A 22,614-nucleotide genomic window follows, 5' to 3' on the forward strand; every position below is an offset into this window, starting at 1 on the left:
TCACCAGTCTGTGCGAGGAGCAGCCGCGGAGATTCCCCGTGTCCCCCACCCCCCGCCTGCCGCCCGCCCCCGCCTCGGCAGCAGCAGCTCCGCGCTCCCCGGTGTGCACCCTGCCCAGGACTGGCAGGACGCAGGGCGGTGGCGGGGCCGCAGGCTGGAGGCGCGGGTGATGCCGGCCAGCCCCGCACAGGAGCCAGCGGCCAATCGGCGGCGAGCGAAACGGAGCGGAGGGAGCGCTCGGGAGGCGGCGGGTGCCGGCCGGGCAGTGGCGAGCGGCGGGCTCTGAGCTGCGGGGATTGCGCCGCGCGCTCTGCGCCCAGGGGACAGCGCCGGGAGTTTGCTCCGACACCTAAAGGAGCCAGCTCGGGGCTTCCCACCGCGCCAGCCCCGCCAGGATTTACAGCACGGAGCGAGGTGAGCACAGCCCGGCAGCCGCCGCTGGATTCCAGCCTCTGGACAGCTCCCAGGTAGGAGAGGGGCCAAGCGCTGCGCTGAGCTGCGCTGGTTCGGGGGCGCCGCGGGCTGGCCGCCCTCCCGCGCGGCTCTGCCTGACTCCCTGGCGTGGAGCAGAGCCGGGCTCCTAGCCCTGCTCCGGCGCAGAGACATGGCTGGCCGGAGCCTTTTCCTAGCGGGGGGAGGGCCTCAGACCCGGCCGAAGGGGAATGGGGGTGTCAGTAGGGTCCCCCCGCCGCCTCCCGCGGAGCTGCTCAGACAGCGAGCACTAGTTGAAGTGTGGCTGGGGCTGCCACCTCCCACAGGGAAGCCCCCTCTGCTCCAGGCGCTCGCTCAGATGGCGAAGGCGGGGGCTCCCCGCTGGTGGCAGGCATGCCAGTCGGAGGGCTGCACCCGTCCTGTGCCCGGCCTGAGTGACTCGTGGACAGCTGCGGGACGGAGCCAGGCTTTCCCTGAACTGTGCATGGAAGGGGAAGCTATAGCTCCCCCCACACAAGCTCTGTGTTAGGAGAGGCCATTCCCATGGGGGAGGGGAGGAGAGCTGGACTCCTTGGATCTCCCCCAGCATCCCATGGGCAGGGAAGGGCTGGCATCAATCATAACCATAGGCACGATTATTGCAGGAGTGAAGAAGCAACTAGCCATAAAACCCCACCAACGTGCATGCGCCAGTGCCCAAGCTTCAGTCTCCTGCCCATCTGACACCACTGCCCCTCTCTACTTCCCCCAGCTACTTGTTACAGACAGGTGCATCCCTGCAAGCAGGCAGTAAAGTTAAGGCCATTCTCCCCCTCCCCCACTTCAGTGGGTAGAACTACAGGGGATCTTCCCTTCCTTCCCTTCTCCCCCAGGTCCCTGGGGTGGAGCTGTGCTCTGGAAGGGCTCTGGCTCTGTGAGGCTTGTTGTGTGTATCAGGATGGCGCTTCATGCTGGCACAGGTGCCCCAGAGGCTATACCAGTTAAAAGGGAGAGGAGGGATCAGTAAGGAACTGTCCATCACTTGCTCCCTTTCGCCTTGGGGACTTAAGCCCTCATGTAATGTTCCCCTGTAGCTGTCTCCTGCCAGAGAGGAGCAGATTGTTAGAGGACTGAGGCAGGTGCTAAATATCACGGGGAAACGAGAAGGCAAAATCTTGTCTCCTTCTGTCTCCTGCCTTGGACAGTGAACATTACTCTGGCTGGGAAGCCCACCATATAGGCCCATGCTGGCAACAGGCTCCTGCATCCAGGATTGCTGCTGACTGAGCCGTCTCTCAGCGTGGAGGCTGGGGGCTGAAGTGTAAATTGCCTGAGGAGGAGAGGGGGATGTTGCAGATAAGAAGGCAGCTCTCTAACCTGAGTGCCCACATTTAGTACCCACATCTTCTGAGTGGATAGGTGATGGCAGCAGGCAAAGGATTCCCAGCTGCTCTGCCCAGGATTGTGGATGGGAATGTTTCCCTTGCACTCATACATGGCTGAGATATTTCTGGCAGCTCGTTAATCATAACTGTGCAGCAAGCTGCCCATTCAGGGTCCTTGTGTTTCTGCAGTGCTCTGTGAAGGTAAAGGGAATGGCTGGATTTCTCAGGTGTTCTCTGGACCCCAGCTTCATCCCTTGTGCTTGGTTTGAGGATTCTCCTGGGTGTGATTGACATGCAGTATTTCAGCCAGGCCATTTGGAATCAGATCTTCACTTTCCCAGACAGGTGTCTTCTAGGGTGAACCCCGCTGATGTGCAATTCTCAGTGCTTGATTAGTAACACTCCATGTGCTCCTGCTGCTAAAATACAGGGGAAGTCAACACTGCGTCATGGTCTTTGTCATGGCAACAGAGTCTGATGCCACTGGCACTTGTTTGTGATGTCACTGGGTAGTGGTGGAAAAGAAGAAAGGCAATGTCTGATGGAAGTGTTGGTTTCCTACACAGCCGCTCAGCTGTATGGTACAAGAGAGAGGCGCAGCTCACCCTGTGCTCTCAGGTTTATATGGGTATCATTGCAGGGGAGTCAGACACTAAACCCATTTGCTTAATTATCATAATCCCATTATAGTAATTAAGCAAACCCCACAGCTCCCTTTTCCATGGCAAATGAATTTGCATCAACAACACAACACAGAGAGGGCCATTCCCAAAGCCAAGCTAGGGCCAATGGAAGTAGATATCAGAGGCTAGTGTCATGCAGTGCTACCCAGGAGAGATGCAGAAGCTGAGGTTAACACTCACAGGATAAGCTCTTTGCGGCAGAGACTTCTTGTTCTGTATTTGTACAGCACCTAGCCCAGGAGAGACCTGGTCTGTGGGGCTGCTAGGTGCTACTGCCATGCAAATAATAAATAAAAATAGTCTGACTCTCTACTCCCAGAAGGCATTTCCTTTGGTCAGGCTGAAGGCGCTTACTGATGACAAGTGTAAGAGCTAGGTGATTATTGTTGCTGTTGTTGTGCAGCGATGTCTAAAGCAGAGACTGCCCCAGAAGACGATGCTATGCATTTTCTACTGCAAGAAAAGGGGAAGATCGTAACTGCTGGGAATAGGCAGGGACCTTTCCATAACTGGAGCATAATGACATATTCCTACTTGCAGTCTACTTTTCCTGCCATGTGGACAGAGTGTCACCATCCACAGAGATGGATTGAGCTGGGAAGCTGAGATGTGAATCCAGCTGAGGGGAGCATGTGGATTCAGGATTTCTGTCAGTGCCCATTAGAAAGATGAGCCCAAACTGCAGCATTTATCTATGGATCCAGATCCAGACTTTCCGAGAACTGAAAGGGGTTCAATTAAAATATTATTGATTCCAAGGCCAGAGGGGACCACTGTGATCATCCAGTCTGACCTGCATAACGCAGGCTAGAGACCTGCTCTAGAACATAGATTTTCAAAAGCATTCTAGGGTTCTAGCTCATACCTCTCTGGAATCACTGTTACTTGCTCATCAGGAGCAAATGGAGCAGTCAGGGTGGAGACACAAGCTTCTGTACATACTGTGCTGCTCCTTAAGGGGGAACTGGGGGTCTCTTCTGTGGCCAAGAGCTGAGTTCAAAGTTCTGTGTCCCTCTGCAGTATGACTGCATCATCCCCTACAACTTTGCAAAGCCAGCCCAGAGATGGGAGAAGAAGCTGGAATCTACCCCCAATAGTCGTGCCTGGCTGGCCCTGTGACAGGAGAGAGAGCTGGATTCTACCCCATTAGCCCTGGCTGGCTGGCCCAGTGATGGCAGAGGGAGCTGGCATCTGTGTTGACTAACTGCAGGTTCTTTGTTCCTGATGATGATGTGAAAGTCAGAAAGAACCCAGTTCAACTCCCAGACACAAGGGCAAGTTTTCAGGGCTGGTAGATGGAAAACACATCTTTTTACTTGTAAGCCATTCAGATAGACCAAGGAGTCATTGAGAGACCTCTGTCTCTTCTGGCCTGGGCTTCTGCAATGCACTGCTCTGAGTCCCCTGCATCATACATATCTTCTTTCCTGGAGACATGGACGAAATCTTGCAAGTGGGTCATGCTCTGCACTGACTCTCCTCAGTTCCAAACCAACTCCAATGTCCTGTTCCCTGCCTTCCAAGCCCCCAGTGTGGCATGGTCTGGACACCTGTGGAAACGCTTCTCCCTTCAACTTCATCTGAGCGTTCTGTGATCATCAGGCACATTGCAACTGAGCAAGTCCTGTGTGAATCTCCTGGGGGAGTTGGGACAGAGCATGCTCAGTGAGTGGCCCTTTGCCCTTGTGCTAGTGGTCAGGCTGAGCTAGTGTCTCCCAGCCTGCATAGCACCATGCAGAGCACTCCTCTAGGAAAGCTGGACTTCCAAAGGGAGAGCTCTGTGGGGCTTCGATACCATTCACCAGCAGGGATGAGGCTGGCATCTGAGATGCATGTAATTATGTGGGAATATTTAGACCTACCGCAATGAATTCAGATCCTATGGGGCCCTTGTTGCCTCCCCATAAACTCCCCAGAAACTGGGGGTCAAGAAGCTGGTTAGTCTTTTCCCATATCAAAAGAGACAGGGAGGGGTCTCTTTTGTCCATCCATATTGGGTCCATCATAACCAAGAAGGTTAAGAGTCCTTCTACTTTCCTCTTCTATAACATGGAGGATGGACAACCAGCTCTCACTCTTTTGGCAGAACCCCCCAGCCCTGCTCAATATGTCTGGACTCCATCTATCTGTGCAATTGTCACATCCACAAGGTCTGCCCTCAGCTCAGATATGGCTGATCTTCACAATGCTGAGCACAAGCTTTCACCCACAGCACCTACTGTTTTAGCACAGGCTTGTGAGTGCCCACTCCCTTTGTGATATCACCATGCACATTCTCCCTGCTCTGGCTGTCAGGTGCAGAGCTGCTGTGGGGTAATGTGCATGAGGGAGAATGTAAGTATCTCAGAGAAACAGAAACAGCAAAATCCTCCAAAAAATCCCACCACCAGAGCCTCCAGGGCCAGAGAAAATCAGGGTCTACAAAAATTAAAATCAACATGGATCCTGTGATTTTAGGGTCTGGCCATGATTTTTGTTGCATTTTATGATAGTTTGAATTGAATAGAAAATTGGTTTCTTTCTTGTTCCCATTGCAAGGATGCAGCCGTCACAGTGGAAACAAATGTTCAGCTGCCTGCTCAACCCAGTTTTACAGAAAACTGCTTCCAGCCAAACAGTAGCCGCAGTAGAAATGGGAACTCAAACCCTGTCCCATTCACCTCATCTCGAAAAGCCATGAGAGACATCCCTTACTCAACAGCAGTGATTGTGTTGGAGCTCTAAGCTGGGATGCAGGAGACCTGAGACCAGTTCCCAGCTCTGCTTTAGACCAGCTGTGTGAAGTTGATGGAATTTAGGATCCTAAACACCTTTGAGGAGCTGGGCCTTTGATCCCTGGATGTAACAAAGACGTGGAACTTTTCTCCCTCCCAGGAGTTCTTTGGGAATAAATCCCTGCAGCCCTGGGAGATGCCCAGATGCTATGTTGGAGGGTGCTGTACTAGCACGTAGCTATGGAGATGTAATATTTTCTATTCCTGCTTTCCTAGTTAAATATATCAGAGGGGTAGCTGTGTTAGTCTGGCTCTGTAAAAGCAGCAAAGAATCCTGTGGCACCTTATAGACTGACAGACGTTTTGGAGCATGAGCTTTCGTGAGTGAATATGTCTGCATCTGACGAAGTGGGTATTCACCCATGAAAGCTCATGCTCCAAAATGTCTGTTAGTCTATAAGGTGCCACAGGATTCTTTGCTGCTTTTGAGAAGAATCGCATGGTATTGGAGCGTCTCTTGCACTGGAGGAAGGCGATACTGAGCCACAGCAGGAAGCTCAGGTGTTCCCCTGGGTCACGCGCCGCTTCAGCAGCCTGATCTCTGGGGCTGGCTCCGTGAGGCGCACTGCCAGGTAACCTGTGGCTGGCGCCGGGGGGGCACGCTGACCGAGGAACCCTGGGTGAGCGGCCAGCAGTGCATGCTCACCAGTTGGGAACCCTGGGCTGCTGCCATGCTGGGGCGCATGATCCCAGGGAACCTCTGGGCGGCTTCCGACAGCGGGCGCGCTGACCCAGGGAAACCCCTGGGCTGCTGCCGACGGCTCAGACTCCCGTTCCCTCCAGCCAGCGGCCGCTGACGCTTTAAAAAAATTGAGGTTGCCACTTTTTGTGGCCCCCAATCTTGGGCCTAGGCAACACCTAGTGTGCCTATAATGGTAGCACCAGCCCTGCCTGCAGTAGAGGATGCGTGCTTTGCGAGTACATACACTTCAGGCTTCATCCTGCTCTCCTTTCCAGCCATTAGTAGTGGGAGTGATCAGTGATATGAATGGAATCCACCAGTGTGAGAGGAAATATCAAGCCCAGACTAATTTCCATCTGGAAATGTTTCCTTGTCCCAGTTCATCATATAAACAGAGCTGACGAAAAGCAACCGGCAGGGCAGGACTGTATGGGACTGCTTAGCCCATGCTGTCTAAGAATGATTCAAGCTGTGTGATTTGTCACGCTTTCGCTTGCGAGCTGTACCCACAGTGTAAACACCTCAACATTAGAGACCTATTTCTGGATTTTCAGCCTCCTAGTTTTCTGCTGATTATAGACCCAGTTATTCTCTTATATCCCATCTCACTCCAATTAGATCATCCGACTGAGCCCTGGACAACCAGGAAATCAGTGGACTTAGGTCTTCCCGTAGTACCTGCTCTAGAACCTTGGATGATCACTTCATTTCTACTGAGCCCTGTTTCTTCTCCTACCTGCGTTCTGTTGACAGAAATCTCAGGCAGGACCTGCCATTCAGTAGGGATGTGTACAGCACCTACCAACAGAACGTGGATCTGAATTGGAGTTCTTTAGCTGTACATTTATTATATAATATAATATTACTGCTATTGTATAAATAACAAAGGCCGACTAGCAGAATATCTACCCAGCTGCATTTCACACTGACAATTTGGTTGCACACTGCACATCATTCTAAGAATAAAAGTATGTAACCTACATATTTTTTATAAGAAAAGTGTAGGGGACCTGCGGAACGACTGCGTCAACGTTGTCTTCCGGCAGGGTGCTGTCTCCGCTTTCCTCGTTGGCCTTGTGAAAAGCCCCTGCTTGCTAAGTGGCTGTCATTGTAGGACACGGCATCCAGCCATTATAACTTGCCTTTAACTGGTTGAAACCAGTTTTTTGTATGGCCTTAGGCCAAAGGCGGACATAGCCTGTGGGAAGTCCCTTTTTGCATATGTATGAGTTGCTTTTGTATTGTGTATATATAGCTGTATGCTCCCGTCCGCCTTTGGACTCCGACCCAGGCCGAGCTGAGCTTCGGTGCTGGGTTCCCCGCCTAAGTGACAGCAACGCCAGGTTCCCCGTTGCGGATGTGTCACTTACCTTCATTAAAGCCAAATAACTCACTGTGTGTGTGGGCTCGTCCTTGCAGAGCACTCAGGCACGTAACAAAGGGGTGGAAGAAAAAACAGAGTCTCAGAAATGAAGTGACTCATATCCAAGGTTCTAGAGAAGATTTGTACGGGATAGACCCAAAGTCCGCTGATTCCTTGTTTCCAGTGGCTTCTAGTAATCGCAAATGACTTGAATGGAGTGAGATGGATATGGAGGAATTAATTCATAATAGAGCACGCAAAAATCTAGCATGGGTTGCTTTCCAGAGAATTCCATGAAAAAACTCACTAATGTTGAGGCAATGTTTACATAGGTGTACAGCTCCCTCAGCAAAGTGGTTGGGAAATCCCCAGCTGAAACTCTTAGATAGACTGGGCTAAGCAGTCCCAGTACAGTCATGCCCTAGCCTCCTCAGTGAGATTGGATCTTCTGAGGAGGAGGACTTGGGACAGGAAAACTGTTGCTTCTTCTTCAGCTCTGTTTACATGATAAAAAATTCTGCAAGATAACATTTGCAGATGGGGAAATAGTCTGGGCTTGATTTTACTCTCACACTGGTGCGATTCTCCATTCATATCAATGGGATCATTCCCCACTCTATGCTGTGGAAAGGAGAGCAGGATGAAGCCCTAAAGTGTATGTACTGCACCTCCTGTACTGGTGAGTCTCCAGGCTGTGACACAATAGAACACTGTGGGTCTCAGACATTGCCTCTGGACTGTAACCGATACATCAGTGACCCTCCCGTATGTGAAGAAGGATAATGGGACTCCATGACAAATTGCTCAGCCAATGCAATCCATCCTGATCCATCTGATCATTCTAGTCTTGCAGTTCCTGCTGGCTGAGAGACAACCATAAAGTAAAATCATGTAAATACTGACTCCTCAGTGAACTGGGGCGAAGGAAAGCTTATTTTTGGACCTTTGTCTTGGTTTTGAACTTAACCCCTAGCAGGAAGAGGCTGGAACATTAACCACCTGCTCCATGGTCATTTACCTGAGCTTCCTTGAGCACCCCATTTTTGCCCTTCACTTCCACTTCCCAGGCAGCCTTGATTCTCTAGGCCTTATCTCTTCAGGAAGCTGTTTGTGTAGGGGCATTATCTCAGCCAGGACCAGTGCAACCATTTTCAGGCAAACTAGGCAGCTTACCTAGGGCGCCCAGTGGTTGGGGGCACCTAAAAGGCACCGCTCAGGCGAGGAGGTGAGAGTGAAGTGAGAGTGGGGGCGGGAGCGGGGGGCACGGGAGGGCCGCCCACAGTAATGGGGGGGGCACAAGGGGAACTGCTCCCCCCCACATCACCTCCACTCTGCCTCCTCATGCTGAGCACACAGCCCTCACTCTAAGTCTCCTCCAACGCGCTGCAAGCCTGGGAGGGGAGGAAAATTAGAGTGACGCCGGCATGCTCAGTGGAGAGGTGTCCCCGCCCGAGGTGAGCTGGAGCGGGCTCCCCAGGCGGGGTTAGCTGCTGCAGGGGGGGGTCTCCCCAGGCAGGGGTTAGCTGCCACAGGGGTGGTGTCTCCCAGGCGGGGTTAGCTGCAGGGGGGGGTAGCTGGTGTAGGGGAGGGCTCCCCGGATTGGGGGTGGCGGGCTCCCCGGGTAGGGGGCTTGGTTAGCTGCTGCGGGGAGGGGGGCGGGGTTAGCGGGGGGGCACAAGGTGGAAGTTTCACCTAGGGCACGAAACTTCCTTGCACCGGCCCTGATCTCAGCACTTTTTGAGGGCTGCCTTTATGAACAATCAGTTCTCTCTTCAATTCTCCAGTTTTCCTTCTAATTCAAAGGGTTCTTTTGTATTCTCCACACACACTGTGATGCCATAATCCAGGCCCTCGCCCCTTCTCCCCAGAGGGGCACACAAACATCTCAGGCAGTCCCATATTAAGGTTCTAAGTCTTTCTGCTTCACAGGTGCCAGGAATGAGGGGCACTGGCTTTGCGCTTGATTGCAATGGCACGGAGAGGTCCAGCTGAATGGGAGCCATCTGTGTTTACTTGCTGTGCCTTCTCCTCAATTAGCTGCTGTTGCTTTGATAGTATGCCTTGTATGTAAATATGGATCTCTCCAGAGAGCTGCTGGGAGGCACATTTGGCAATTTAATTGCCCTGTAGCAAAACTATTGTGAGTAGTTTTCAGTTCCAGAAAACAATAAAAAACTACGGAAGAGCAGAAGTGTTCAGATTTATGGAACCAAGACAAGTCTAGTTGGGTTTATCTGTTCCTCCTCATTTTCCCTGCCATCTTGTCTAATTATCCAAGATATTTGTGTTTCCCAAGAAGCCAGTTTTCTCCTCCTACCTGGCCCTGAAGCAAGAGTTTTAGGGTAGAACAATCCCTTGCCCAGCAGCATTGTTTGATGGCACGGTGCCCGAGTCTGAGTTCACTGCAGGCTTTGGGGAGAAATGAATCCTGGTGTTTGAGAGAGGAAGCTGTTAGCTGAAGCTGGAGATCTGGGGGATTGAGCATAGGGCAAGCTGTGGGAAATGCTTTTTGTGCAGGATTCTCTCTCAACCTCTCCCCCTCAGAAAAGTTTCATTTCCTGGTGTGAAAAATAGACTGAGCGCCGTGTCCGAGTACCATGTCAGAAGGGCTCTCTGCAAAGGGGAGATTGTAGTCGTTTCTTTTTCCTGTTTCCAGAACTTGCATAGCTGCCATTGCAGCTCTCCACGTGCCCACACAGTGGGAGGAGACAGATGCCATCAAGCTGGGACTGGAAACTGCCACTGAGCACCCCCAAAATCTGCCTGTGCCAATTGGAGAGTTCCCTCCCACACCAGACCTTTCATTGATGCTAGCCCTGGAAAGGGTATCAGTGCAATGAGAGGAGCTGGCTACAGAGCTCTGCTCCCCGATGGCAGAGGCAGGTTAATTCAGGTGGGCAGCAGATCAGGTTGAGGTGGAGGGAAGAGGAATCCATCACGATACCAGCTCTGGATAGCCACAGAGCCGGCACATGGATTTGGGGAGTGATATTTATGTGGTGGGGCTGGTTTATGTGCCATGCTGGTTCTTCTCTTCCAGTGCCGCTGGAGAAGAGTAGTCCCTTCAGAAACCTGAATGGGTGTAAACTGCTGGAGAGTTGTCTCCACATTCCAGTCACATCAAACACTCTGGTATCCAGCCCTTTGGCTATTGAAAGCTGCTTTGCCTCCCTCAGGGGCTGGAGCAGCTGGCTGGGGGCAGTCAGATACAACATCTTTGTGTGGGGGCGGGAGAGAAGCAAGTCACTGACACCCTCCTCAACACTGCCCATGAACACTCATGTGCAGCATAAGGCACTTGTATCTGTCTGGTGTCGCCCGGTTCGTAATAGCTAGGGACGGGTGCATCTGCGATGCAAGAAAGAGAGGACCACAGTCAGCCTTGGTGTAGACAGGTACAACTGCTGGTGGAGGCCATTAATGTGTGTCAGCTTACACTGGGAGTGACTCTGGGGAAGCCACAGTGGGGCACAGGGGGGTGGGGGGCTGTGAGTTAATGTAGCACATCTGCCAGTCCCCCTATATGCTATGCCTCATGCAGTGCAGAAGGAATGAGTGAGCTGAGCCTATGGCTGGCTGCTGAGGGAGTCGGAGGGAAGCAAGTGAAGGGCTCTGTGGGCAGGGCAGGAATGAGGCACTCTGTGGGTCTGAGGTAGGGCTGGGCCTTCTCTTTTCCCTGAATTTCAAACCCAACCCAACCTATCAGGTGTAAGTGTCCTTGGGCCCCTGTTCCACTGAGGAGAGAGATTGTGGGAGGGAGGGACAAAAAAAAATCCATATACACTACAAATACCTTATGTAATATGCCCCATATCTAGTCAACCCTCCCTTCCCATGAAGAACCCAGACATTCATCTTCCTAACTGTGACCCACCGACCCATTATACAAACTAGCCTATGAACTGCTAAACATCCTGTGTATATGGGGCTCAAGCCTTCACCAGGCCTCCTCCCATTACTGCTAAAGACTGCAGCATCCACCACCTAGCTTTACATGTACTTCCATCCTAAATACTGTGAGCCATTCACACCAACTGTCTAAATTAAACACGGTTGTATACTGTTGGAGCTCCACATATAGTAGCATCATCTATACTTAAGATTGCCTGAGATTTCCCATTATAAGACCCTGTTTTCAGTTGCTTATAACCTGGCCAGTCTTTAACTGCTTCGGCTGAAATTTTCCACGCCAGGTGTCTACCTCAGGCTCACTTTTTTTGTGTGTGAATGTTTCAGCCTCAATGGTTCAACCATTTTCAAGAACAAGATTGGGGGAAATATGTTGTTTTGCCCTTGTTAAAAAAATAATTATTAGTGCTATCAGTTCCTCTATTAGCTCAAGTGGCAGAGATCTGTCCAGTGGATCTAAAGGTTCCACCCCGCTGATGAACCCTTTGGGTGTCAATATGATTACTCAGGATGGAGTTCCTCATTTTTCAATTTGCTTTAAAAACCTAGTCTCTCTCTCTCACTCCCTCTCTCTCATACTGTAGTGAGGCGGCCTGGCTCCCAGCCGCCACAGAGAGGGACGAACCCTTACGGACACCAAAGTGGGCGGAGCTGCAGAAGCCTGTGCCTGCCCCCCAGAGGTCAAGGCACAGGGAAGGAAGTACAAAAGCCCAGCCCCAGGTCTCAGAAGCTGCCTGGCTGCCGGAAAGGCCAGACGCTGATGCCGTAGCTCCTGCTGGGGAGACTCCTGCCGCCTGCGACTGACCCAAGGACTGGCTGTACCTGCGGAGCCTGGACACTGACCAGGCGCTGGAAGAGCCCCTAGGCCAGCCTGTACAAAGGGACCCCGAGGAGCTGCCCAGTTTACCCCTCGCTCAGTATCCTGAGGAGCCCATGGTGTGGGACACTGCAGAAGACGCCGCCAAGACAGAGGTACCAGTAGAGGAGGAGGTCGGAAGTAGCCCGGGGGCAGTCGACCCTAGTCTGGCTGCAGCACACCCAGAGCCAATGTCAGTGTGTTGCAACCAGGATCCCCACTGACACAGCAGCAGGTTGCCTGCCGCTGTTAGGGCCCTGGGCTGGGACGCAGAGGAGCAGGCGGGCCTGCGTCCCCTCTCCCACCCGATTTACAGGTGGCAGTCTCCCCCTCGCCCCGACGCTCAGACCCAGGAGCCTGGGCTTAATATACTGAACTGTTTGCTCAGCCCCTGCCTGAGGGTCTGAGCCCTGAACTATTGCTTGTTGCCCCGCCCTGACCTAGGGCCTGGGCTTAAATTACTGAACTGGTTGCTCAGCCCCTGCCTGAGGGTCTGAGCCCTGAACTGTCGTTGTTGCCCCATGTAGTGAAGCGGCCTGGCTTCCCAGCTGCTCCAGAGAGGGGCAAACTCCAACAGCAGACGTTTACACATACAAAACTCTCTTAAAAAACATTAAAGTTGCAAAGTCAAGCCTGCAAAAGTTAGGAGATACCAGAATTAAGGTTGCCTGTGCTTCCTTAATTTGCCTCCCTCTCCCATGTGTCTAAGCGTTAGGATACCATATTTAATTACATGATCAAATACTATTTTTTCCACAGGACCCTGCCTTGTTCAGAGTACAGGACGGAGGGTGCTCACTGACTGAACCACTGTTCAATATTTTGTGTTCGCCTTAGAATAATAGAATCATAGAGATTAGGGTTGGAAGAGACCTCAGGAGGTCATCTAGTCCAACCCCCTGCTCCAAGCAGGACCAATCCCCAACTAAATCATCCCAGCCAGGGCTTTGTCAAGCCAGGCCTTAAAAAACCTCTAAGGATGGAGATTCCACCATCTCCCTAGGTAACCCATTCCAGTGCTTCACCACCCTCCTAGTGAAATAGTGTTTCCTAAGATCCAACCTAGACCTCCCCCACTGCAACTTGAGACCATTGCTTCTTGTTCTGTCATCTGCTATCACTGAGAACAGCCTAGGCTCCATCCTCTTTGGAACCCCCCTTTCAGGTAGTTGAAGACTACTATAAAATCCTCTCTCTCTCTTCTCTTCTGCAGACTAAATAAGCCGAGTTCCCTCAGCCTTTTCTCATAACTCATGTGCCCCAGCCCCCTAAACATTTTCATTGCCCTCCACTGGACTCTCTCCAATTGGAGATAAATAGATTTCTCCCTTAATTGACTCTCAGATGGGCAGGTCGGTGACCTGCAGCTATCCTTTCTCTGCTCCATAGATTTCAAGAGTATGTGATTGGCCCCCATTAGCCCTCAGTGACTGTGACTGGAGTGGGCAGAGTTGCCAGGTGGGGTGGGGGAGTGTGCCAATGACTGGATTAGAGAGGGCCCAGTGTCCATGACTCTGCAATGAGAGTGAAAGGGTTGTCTAGAATTCATAACTGGTATGGGCCAAGGTGTCACCTTCTAAGTTCTTATGGAGAGGGGAAGGTCCAGGAGGAAGAGCACAGAGTTATTGAAGAGGCCTACAGTGAGAACCAGGCTTCCCGTTTGCCTAAGGGTGCTTTGGGGAGCTAGGGTGACCAGATGTTCCAATTTTATAGGGGCAGTCCCCATTCTGGGGTCTTTTTCTTATATAGGCTCCTATTACCCACAACTCCCTGTCCTGATTTTTCACGCTTGCTGTCTGGTCACTCTATGGGGAACTCTTCCTGGCCAGTGGCTAGGGCAAGTTTCCTGCTTTAAGCAGCAGCTGCTTCCTCTGGGTTCTCTTACCTTGCATTAGATCCTTTCAGTCATCCCGCTGAGACTGTAACTTGCAGGGAGCCCCCACTGGGGATTTCAGTGTCCTTCAGGCACCTCGTTCTTCTGCAGAGCTTCTAATTTTTTGTGCAATCGAGCAACTGCTGTCAAGGGCTGGCAAGCTGCAGCAGTCTGCAGGTTGAGCACATCATTTCCTGCAGAGACACAGAGGAGGACTCGTATGCTGCCTGAGCCACAGCTGCTAAGCCAACAGAGTTTACAAACACTGCAGGCAACACCGAGGAGGTGATAAACTCCACAGGATTAATGGGAAGCTGCCTTGCAGAGAGCTCTCGGAAATTCATATTGGCACATCAAATGGCTGAAAATTACCACCTGACCTTAATAAAAACATGGAGCAGTTCTCATCAAGGACTAATGTATACAATAAAGGGAATTGTTTCAATCCAAGCCATTTTGAGGTAGGAGTTTACAAAACTAACTAAATAAAAAATGCAGACTTCTTTGCGAGCAACACCTCAGTGAGAGTCTCAGATCCCCAGACTGCCTTGTCTGATTAATCTCAAGCATTCTAAAAAGAAATAAAAAAAAAACCCTTCTCCAGCTAGAGACCGCAGATGAAAGACGAAACAGTAGAAAGGAGCTTTGTAGAGAAAGTTAGACAGGGAGATGGGGGAGTGTCAAAATCAGCCCTATAATGGGAAGCAAGTCACCACAGCTCCGTAATAGTACCTTTCATCTTGAAGGATCCAAAGTGCTATTTAGACTATGTATACACAGCAGAACTGGAGGATGATTCACAATGGCTAAATTTTTCTGATGAAATTAGCCTCTTTTCCGGTGGCAGAATAACCATAAACACATCACCATTTTTTGAATGTATTCATCATTTGAAATCATTCAGTGAATATTGTTCAGAATCTTTTACTCTGTGAATTTATCATGGGTATTCTAAACCTGAGATGTGTTGCTCCGTGATGATTGGCCAGATAAGTCACATGGCATTGTTCTGTACCTGGATTGGATGAATGCACAGCAAGTGTCACACGTAGTACTTGCTTACCACCATTACTTGTGTACGTGGCCCTGAAATATGCTGATTAGGCCAAAATTTAACATACTTGTCCCTTTCTCAGGCCAAACTCCCATTGAGAACAGCCAGAGGAGTAAGCTCTTCAAGAACTGACCCTCTGTGTCAGCAAACCATAGGGACTTAACTATAGAAGGGACACTGCTCAGCCAAAGGCTGTGAATTGGATGGTTTAGTTGACTGTATGTGGCCCATAGCATTGTTCGGCCTGCTCTAGTGCCTTGCCTTATGGGATCACTCATAAAGCTCCATGATGCAGGGCAGCTAATCAGCAGCCAGCTAATCAGCAGCCAGCCCCTCTCACTCTGGTGCTAAGAAGCTGAGTGTGAGGCTGGCATGATCAATGTTGTTTTTATGTTGGGGGGTGTTTGTCTGAGTCTCCCCCAGGAACCTCTCTAGCTCCTCCCTCTCCAGCCTGGCTGTCCTGCTGGCCAGAGGGGTGGACCCAGATCTCTCCACATATCACTGCAGCACGAGGCAGCTCCGGGTACTACTGTAATTAACCCCCCTGGTTCTGTCCCTAAGCTTGACTTCCAGAGGGCCAGGATTTCATTCACATTCTTTTCAGCACACCCAGACATGGAGGCTTACCCCAGGTAATGTGCAGCTGGAGTGGAATCACTGGAGCTGTCAGCACATTAAATCCAGTATTTCAGGGTTACTAAACACGTTTATGAGACCCAGACAGGACTTGATCCCATTATGTTAATTTTGCCTGTTTTAATCAATAATTACTTTGCAAAAAAGCATTAAATATTGTACTTCGTCTCAGTAGCCAGTTTTGCAGGAAAGGCAGGTTTCTTCTCCTTCCACCTAGTTCTGTTGGTTCTCGGAAGAAAGGGCCTGGACCTAAAAAACCTATCCAGCTAGGAGCTGCAGGGCCAGTGGACTGGAGTTAGGAGTTGCCGCAGGGCCAGTGTGCTGCAGTTTTGGGGCTCTCCAGTGCTAGTGAGCACAGTCAGGAGCAGTGCTGGTCAAATTAAAAATGTTTGTTACAAATGTTACCCCTTCTACAGCTAGTGAACCCTTCCTGAACTGATCCTGGTTCCCACCCAATGTATTCAGCAGCGCTCATTGTCTTCTAATGTATTAATTTATTTGAACAATTTTCTGCTAGTGGATATTGTGTGAACTGTTCACTTAGACCATTCACTATTCCAGCAGTTCTCAAACTGTGGCTTGGGACCTCAAAGTGGGTTATGAACCCATTTTATTGAGGTAACCAGGGCTGAAGCCTGAGCCCCACTACCCGAGGCCAAAACCAAAGCCTGAGGGCTTCAGCACTAGGTGGCAGGGCTCAGTTTACAGGCCCCCTGCCTGGGACTGAAGCCCTGGGGCTTTGGCTTTGGCCCTCTGTCCAGGATGGTGGGGCTCAAGCTTTGGCTTTGGCTTTACCCCCCACCCCAAGGCAGCAGGGCTCAGGCAGGCTCAGAGTTTGGTCCCCCTTCTTGGGGTCATAAAGTAATTTTTGTTTCAGAAGGGGGTCGCGATGCAATGAAGTTTGAGAACCCCTGCCCTATCCATTATTCCTTCTGTGCGGTAAACCAACTACATCACATGGAATTGCTTCTGCTTCCTGATTGGCTGACTGAAACTTCTGAAGCATGAGGCTGATGAGGTGGATGAGGGAACACAGGTGCATTGTGCGTTTCTGAGTATGTCTGTGTATGTGTGACTGATTCTCAATGTGCATGACTGCCAGACGAGCAGGGAATGAGATGCGGGTGCAGAAGAAGATCGACGTACAAGAGCATGTTTGATAGGATGTGCCTGTGGGTATTACTATGTGTGTCTTTCAGTCTATATCTGTGTATGTCTTTGTGTGCGACTGTCAAGTGAGCAAGGGCTGTGAATAGTACCTGTGAGGGAGTGATTGTGAGTGAGAGCAGGGGGATTTGTGTGTGACTTTGTGTAGGCTGGAGGATGCTTGTGTGAGTGTGCTCCACTGGAATGTGAAATGCTGAAACTAGGAGGCAGGCAGGGACGTTACATTAAATGTTTATAGCAGCTCCTTGGTTCCCATCTAGACAAAGCCATAAATGAAGGAAAGGGCTGTTAGCAGGGAATCTAACTACTGAAACCAGCCTTGGAAATCTCAGCTGCCTTTACAAGGAATTGGGAGGATCGGGAGATTCCTTGTCATTAATATAATAATATCTAGGCTGCAAACACACGACAGCTACTGCTGAGATGAGGGCCCACTTACATTTTGGCTACCACTGGCAGTTTAGATACTAAATGTGTGCTTTCACCAAGCCTTGGTTATAATTAAGCCTTGCTTGGTTACAGAACACTGTTAGGGCCCTGCCTACACAGCACATGGCAATAAAGACAGCTGTGTTGTAACTTGTGTTTGCAGTTATGAACAGGCTTTAAATGATGGTGCAGGGGCATAAGTGAGAGGCAAGAAGCAGATTCCCTCTCCCTAAATCCTTCCATCCCCAAGGACTGTGCTCTGCATGGCCTTCCAGGGAAACATGTTGCTCCTGCTGGAAGCTCTAGTAGAGGGCTGCCATGCAAGGTCCACGGCATCTTCACGCCCTGCTTACTAGTGCCACGCACACTTTCAGACAAAGAATCCTGACCTCTTAATGTGTAGGTGGGGTAACCTTCACCATCACAGAAACAACCCACGGTGTCTGTGCATGTCACGCACCGTTCTGTGGGGAGGGACATGTGCAGAGGGTGTGGGGAGAGCTGAGTGGGAATTTTCTGTCAAAACAATTGCTTATGGGAAAATGCAGGCTCTGCAGAATCAAGATTTTCAAGTTTGCTGGAATTTTTAAATTTTCCCTCGGGACAGTGGAAATGAAATATTCTAGCCCGAATTGAAGTGTTTCTGTTTGTTGAACTGAGTCAAAACATTTCTGTTGTGTATTTGGGTGTCGTGGTAATAAAATCTTGTGTTGCAATGGCAACTGAGTTAGATTATTAGGGGATAGCCCAGCCAGTTTTGGCTGGCTGTTGGTTAGTTCTAGTGCGGCAATAAATGGCAGCTTCAAGGTTTTCAGCTCTCTGTGTCTCCAGTGATTTCTTCCTAAAACTGTTGCCCCCAAGGATATAACAATTTCATTTACAGTCACTTCAACATAAGCTGCATCTACCTGTGCCTCATAGGAGTTGTGGTTTGGGTGCTTCAATGGGATAGAAGGGAGATATATGCCAGCCCAAGGGCCCACCCATAGGGGAGAACCACAACTCCCATGATGGACTGTGGCAGCTCAGGCAGGCGCTAATTGTCACCCAAACACACATGGGGAGTGGGTACAGCAGGGGGAATTTAAAAATTAAAACAGACAAAAATAAAATATAATCTATTTTTAAAAGGATCGTTAGTGGGGGGGGGGGTGTCTGATTTGTGCTTTTTGGCAATACTCCATTTAGACAATTCCAAACTATCCTATTTTTGGAATTTTTTGTTCCACCAAAAATGTCAGTAATTCAACTTTTTGTACCAATTTGTGAATTCCTTTGAAATGTCAGCATTTCCCACAGCTCAGCTCTGGTGATGTTCCAGTGGGAATGAGAGTGAGATAGTTCTACCAGTTCCTTTCACAATGGTCTTTAAGGAGTCACCAAATGAGAACTGTTAGAGTTCTTTTGGGAAATGCACCTCTGACACCTTTATGGCCTCCTTGAGTGCACCCCAATTTGGCCTCAAGCTTCTAGTCATCACCTTTCTCAGGGCAGAGCCCTGCAGCTTTCCTCTTCTAGACTTGGGCCTTAGGCTGCAGACTGCAATTCAGTATGATTCGTTCAGCAGATCTGAGTTTGGTTCATAGATTCCAAGAGCAGAAGGGAACATTGTGATAATCTAAACTGACCTTCTGTATAACACAGGCCAGAGAACTGTTTCACAATAATTCCTAGAGCAGATTCCTAAACATCCAATCTTAATTTAAAAATGGTCAGTGGTAGAGAATCCACCACAACCCTTGATAAAGTGTTCCAATGGTTAATTATTCTCACTGTTAAAAAAAATATATACATATATTGCATATATATACCTGCCCCTGGAAATTTCCATTACATGCATCCGACGAAGAGGGTATTCACCCATGGAAGCTCATGCTCCAAAACATCTGTTATTCTATAAGGTGCCACAGGACTCTTTGCTGCTTTTACTGTTAAAAAATGTACAGATTATTTCTAGTTTGATATAGTGTAGCTTCAACTTCCAGCCATTAGATCATATTATATGTTTGTATATATTTGTTATATATTTGTTCCCAATGTTGATACTTACAGACAGTGATCAAGTTATCCTTTACCCTTCTCTTTGTTAATACATTTATAAATAGATTGAGCTGCTTTAGTCTATCATTATCAAGCAGGTTTTATAAATCTTTAATCATTTTCATGGATCTTCTCTGAACTCTCCAATATATCAAGCTCCTTTTTGAATTGTGGGCATTCAAGATCAGTATTAGCATTAGCGGGGGGGAGCGAGGCAGCGGCCGCTTCCCACTGAGCACAAGTAGCACCTTGTCAATTTCTGACACCTTTTTACTCGCCCGGGAGCGATCAAAAAAAAGTTGCCACCCACTGCGGCGCTTCTATTACTCACCCGGTGTGCTCTGGGTCTTGCCTACACTGGGAAATATTCAGTGTTTGAATCAGAGGAAATGAACACCTTTTAAACAACCACTTAGTGCTAGAGTACCGTGTTAGTTGGCTGCAGGCTGCAGGCTGCAGTTAAGATGTTTGCTGGTGTGTGTATGTTCCTCTGCGACAGGGCCTGCTTTAGGAAGTGCGGGGCCCAATTCGAACATTTTCGTGGGGCCCTGGCAGGGATGACTGAAAAAAAAGTAGTGAAAAAAGCCTTTCATTTCTTCATGTATATTTACTTCGCATAACTATATGAATATAAAAATTATATATTTATATTACATTGCATCATATATGCTGTGAATTGGCTATTAATGACTGCCGTTTCACAAGTGTGGGTCCCTGCACTCTCTGGGGATTGCACATGTGTTGTCCCAGCTGCTCCTGCCCCCCTCATTGAAGCAGGTGTGCAAGGTTACTGCCCTGGAAACTGCAAGGCAGCAGTGGACATGGGGCGGCTGGAGGAGGGCAGGGCTGACTGGAGGTAGGGTCTGGCTGCAGCCAGGGCAAGGGTGTGGGGCTGGTTGGAGATAGGGCTGGGCGGGCTGGCTTCAGGGGCCACAGGGGGGTGCAGCAGGGGTTTGTAGGGCTGGAGACAGAGGAGTAGGGGACTGGCTGGCTTCAGGCAGTGGGGTGCAGTAGGGTTGACTGAGAACAGGGAGGGGTGCGGGGTGGGCAGGGGTGCAGGGCTGGTGCGGGCAGCAGTGTGGTTAGGGTCTGGCTGGCTTTGGCAGGCTGCAGGGCTATGTGGCATGGAGTTGGCTAGAACAGGAAAGGGGTTTGCAGGGGCTGGCGTGGGCACGGGTGCAGAGCTGCTGAGCGGGGCGGGGCGACTGGTGTGGGCAGGGCAGGGGGTGCAGCAGAGGCAGCTGGAACCCAAGTCCTTAAGTAGACCCCAAACCCCCTTCTACCCTCCCGGACTTTTAAAATAGCCGCGGAGCCTGTGGGATGCATAGGGAGGTGGGGCTCCGGGACTATTAAAGGACTGGGGTGACAGAGGCAGCTGGAGCCCGGGCCCTTTAAATAGGCCCCAGAGCCCCTCACTGCCCCAGCTCTGAGGGCTATTAAAGGCCCAGAACTCCAGCCAGGGTCGCGGGCTTGCCGTGCTGGGCCAGAGCGCTAGACGGGAGAGCCCTGCGACCCCGCTCTCCCGCCAGAAGAGCGGCAAAGCCCCGCCGCCCACTCTCCCGGCTGGAGCCCGCCGAGCGCGGCAAGCCCCGCCACCCCACTCTCCCGGCTGGAGCCCTGGCTGAGCATGGCAAGCCCCGCGCCCAGGCTGGAGCTCTAGCTGGAGAGCGAGGGCTCTCCGCTCTCCCTCGGGCGCTTCGCTCAAAGGAAGACCTTGGAGCACACCACAGCCAGGGACCGGGTAAGTGTAAAAAAAAAAATTAAAAAGGTGCCTAAGACGCGGGGCCCTCTTAGGCACGGGGCCCGATTCCCTGGAATCGATGGAATCGGCCTAAAGCCGGCCCTGCTCTGCGAGCTGCTCCAGCCCTGTGCAGACAGCTGGCATGGCAAACCTCGAGCGAACTGCCCAATATCCACAAGATCTGTTAAGGTACGAAGGAACCCAGCCAGGTTTATTGTCAACAAAGCATAGTACTAGTATTCCACAGACTCTATTGAATCACTAATACATATATGCCCATAACAATGGACTAGCTTAGTGAATGGCGGGACTTTTCATTCCTCCGTAGGCTAGACAAAGACACTCCCTCTGACAGGGCCAGCTCTAGCCATTTCGCTGCCCCAAGCACAGCGGCACGCCGCGGGGGGTGCTCTGCCGCTCGCTGGTCCCGCGGCTCCGGTGGACCTCCCGCAAGTGTGCCTGCAGATGCTCCACCGGAGCCACAGGACCAGTGGACCCTCCGCAGGGATGCCTGCGGGAGGTCCACCGGAGCCACCTTCCGCCCGACCGGCAACCGGCAGAGCACCCCCCTCGACATGCCGCTCCAAGCACTCGTTTGGCGCGCTGGGGCCTGGAGCCGGCCCTGCCCTCTGAGATACATTTTTATACTCTAATACAAATAAGTTATGTACTGTCCCTATGACATAGTTAGTTACTGTCCCCTGATGTGGCTAGTTATCACCTTGTACATGTTGGTTCAATCAAAATGTCTCTTTTACATACTGTTATCCTGACCGTATCTTTTAGGAGGGGTCAATGTGTTCATGTTATCCTTGGGGAATGTATTTTGATATTGGGATTTTCTGGTACTACTTAATATGAGGATGTGTTTGCGTAAGTGCTCTGTGACTAGCACTTCTTAAGAATGTGTATTTCTGCAATATCAGCCCTGTTCTTGCCAGATTTTGTGAGCAGGTCCTGCCTCTTGATCACAGCTTGTCTTTGCTTTATATTAGTAAAGCTTTGACTACTACTTTAGCCCAGGCCTCATGTCTCAAGCTCTCTTCCTACTACAAGTACCTTGATGAAACTGTCTAAAGCATCATAGTACAAGTATTACACATGCATGGATACCTCTTCCAAATCCTCTCTGAGAGTTGCCATTCCTCACTGGTTGCTCCAGGGTGGCAGAACTCTGCTCTTGGCCCTGACCACTGTGATGACCGGAGGGTTGGTAGGGCTCTACACTCACCTTCTGCCCATGGGGAAAAGAAGGGATGAAACATATGGCCCCCACCATCACCTGTGGCAGCAGTCTGGGAAGCGGTAGATCTTTTACCCCGACTAATGCCCCTTTATGTCTTCAGAAGGTTGGGACATAATCTGGCTTGTGCAAGGTTACACTGTGGCAGAGTTAGATGTCTTGGGTCCCAGTCCAGTATCATAATCACCTCCTCCGCATAAGAACATATGAACGGCTGTACTGGATCATACCAAAGGTCCATGTATCCCAGTATCCTGTCTAACGACAGTGGCCAATGCCAGGTGCCCCAGAGGAAGTGAACCTAACAGGTAATGATCAAGTGATCTCTCTCCTGCCATCCATCTCCACCCTCTGACAAACAGAGGCTA

General features: G+C 50.5%; 1 protein-coding gene across 1 annotated transcript in view; it reads left to right on the forward strand.

Annotated features, from left to right (window-relative positions):
- Positions 1-288: 288 nt before the first annotated feature.
- TMEM121 (transmembrane protein 121) overlaps positions 289-22,614 on the forward strand; it is a 171,906-nt gene continuing 149,580 nt past the window's right edge. Inside the window, exon 1 of the mRNA XM_075067995.1 lies at positions 289-467. The gene's annotated coding sequence lies outside the window, so the exon portion shown is untranslated. The remainder of the gene's footprint in view (positions 468-22,614) is intronic.

Source organism: Chelonoidis abingdonii, chromosome 7 (genome assembly GCF_003597395.2).
Source record: "Chelonoidis abingdonii isolate Lonesome George chromosome 7, CheloAbing_2.0, whole genome shotgun sequence".
Classification (NCBI taxonomy): Eukaryota; Metazoa; Chordata; order Testudines; family Testudinidae; genus Chelonoidis; species Chelonoidis abingdonii.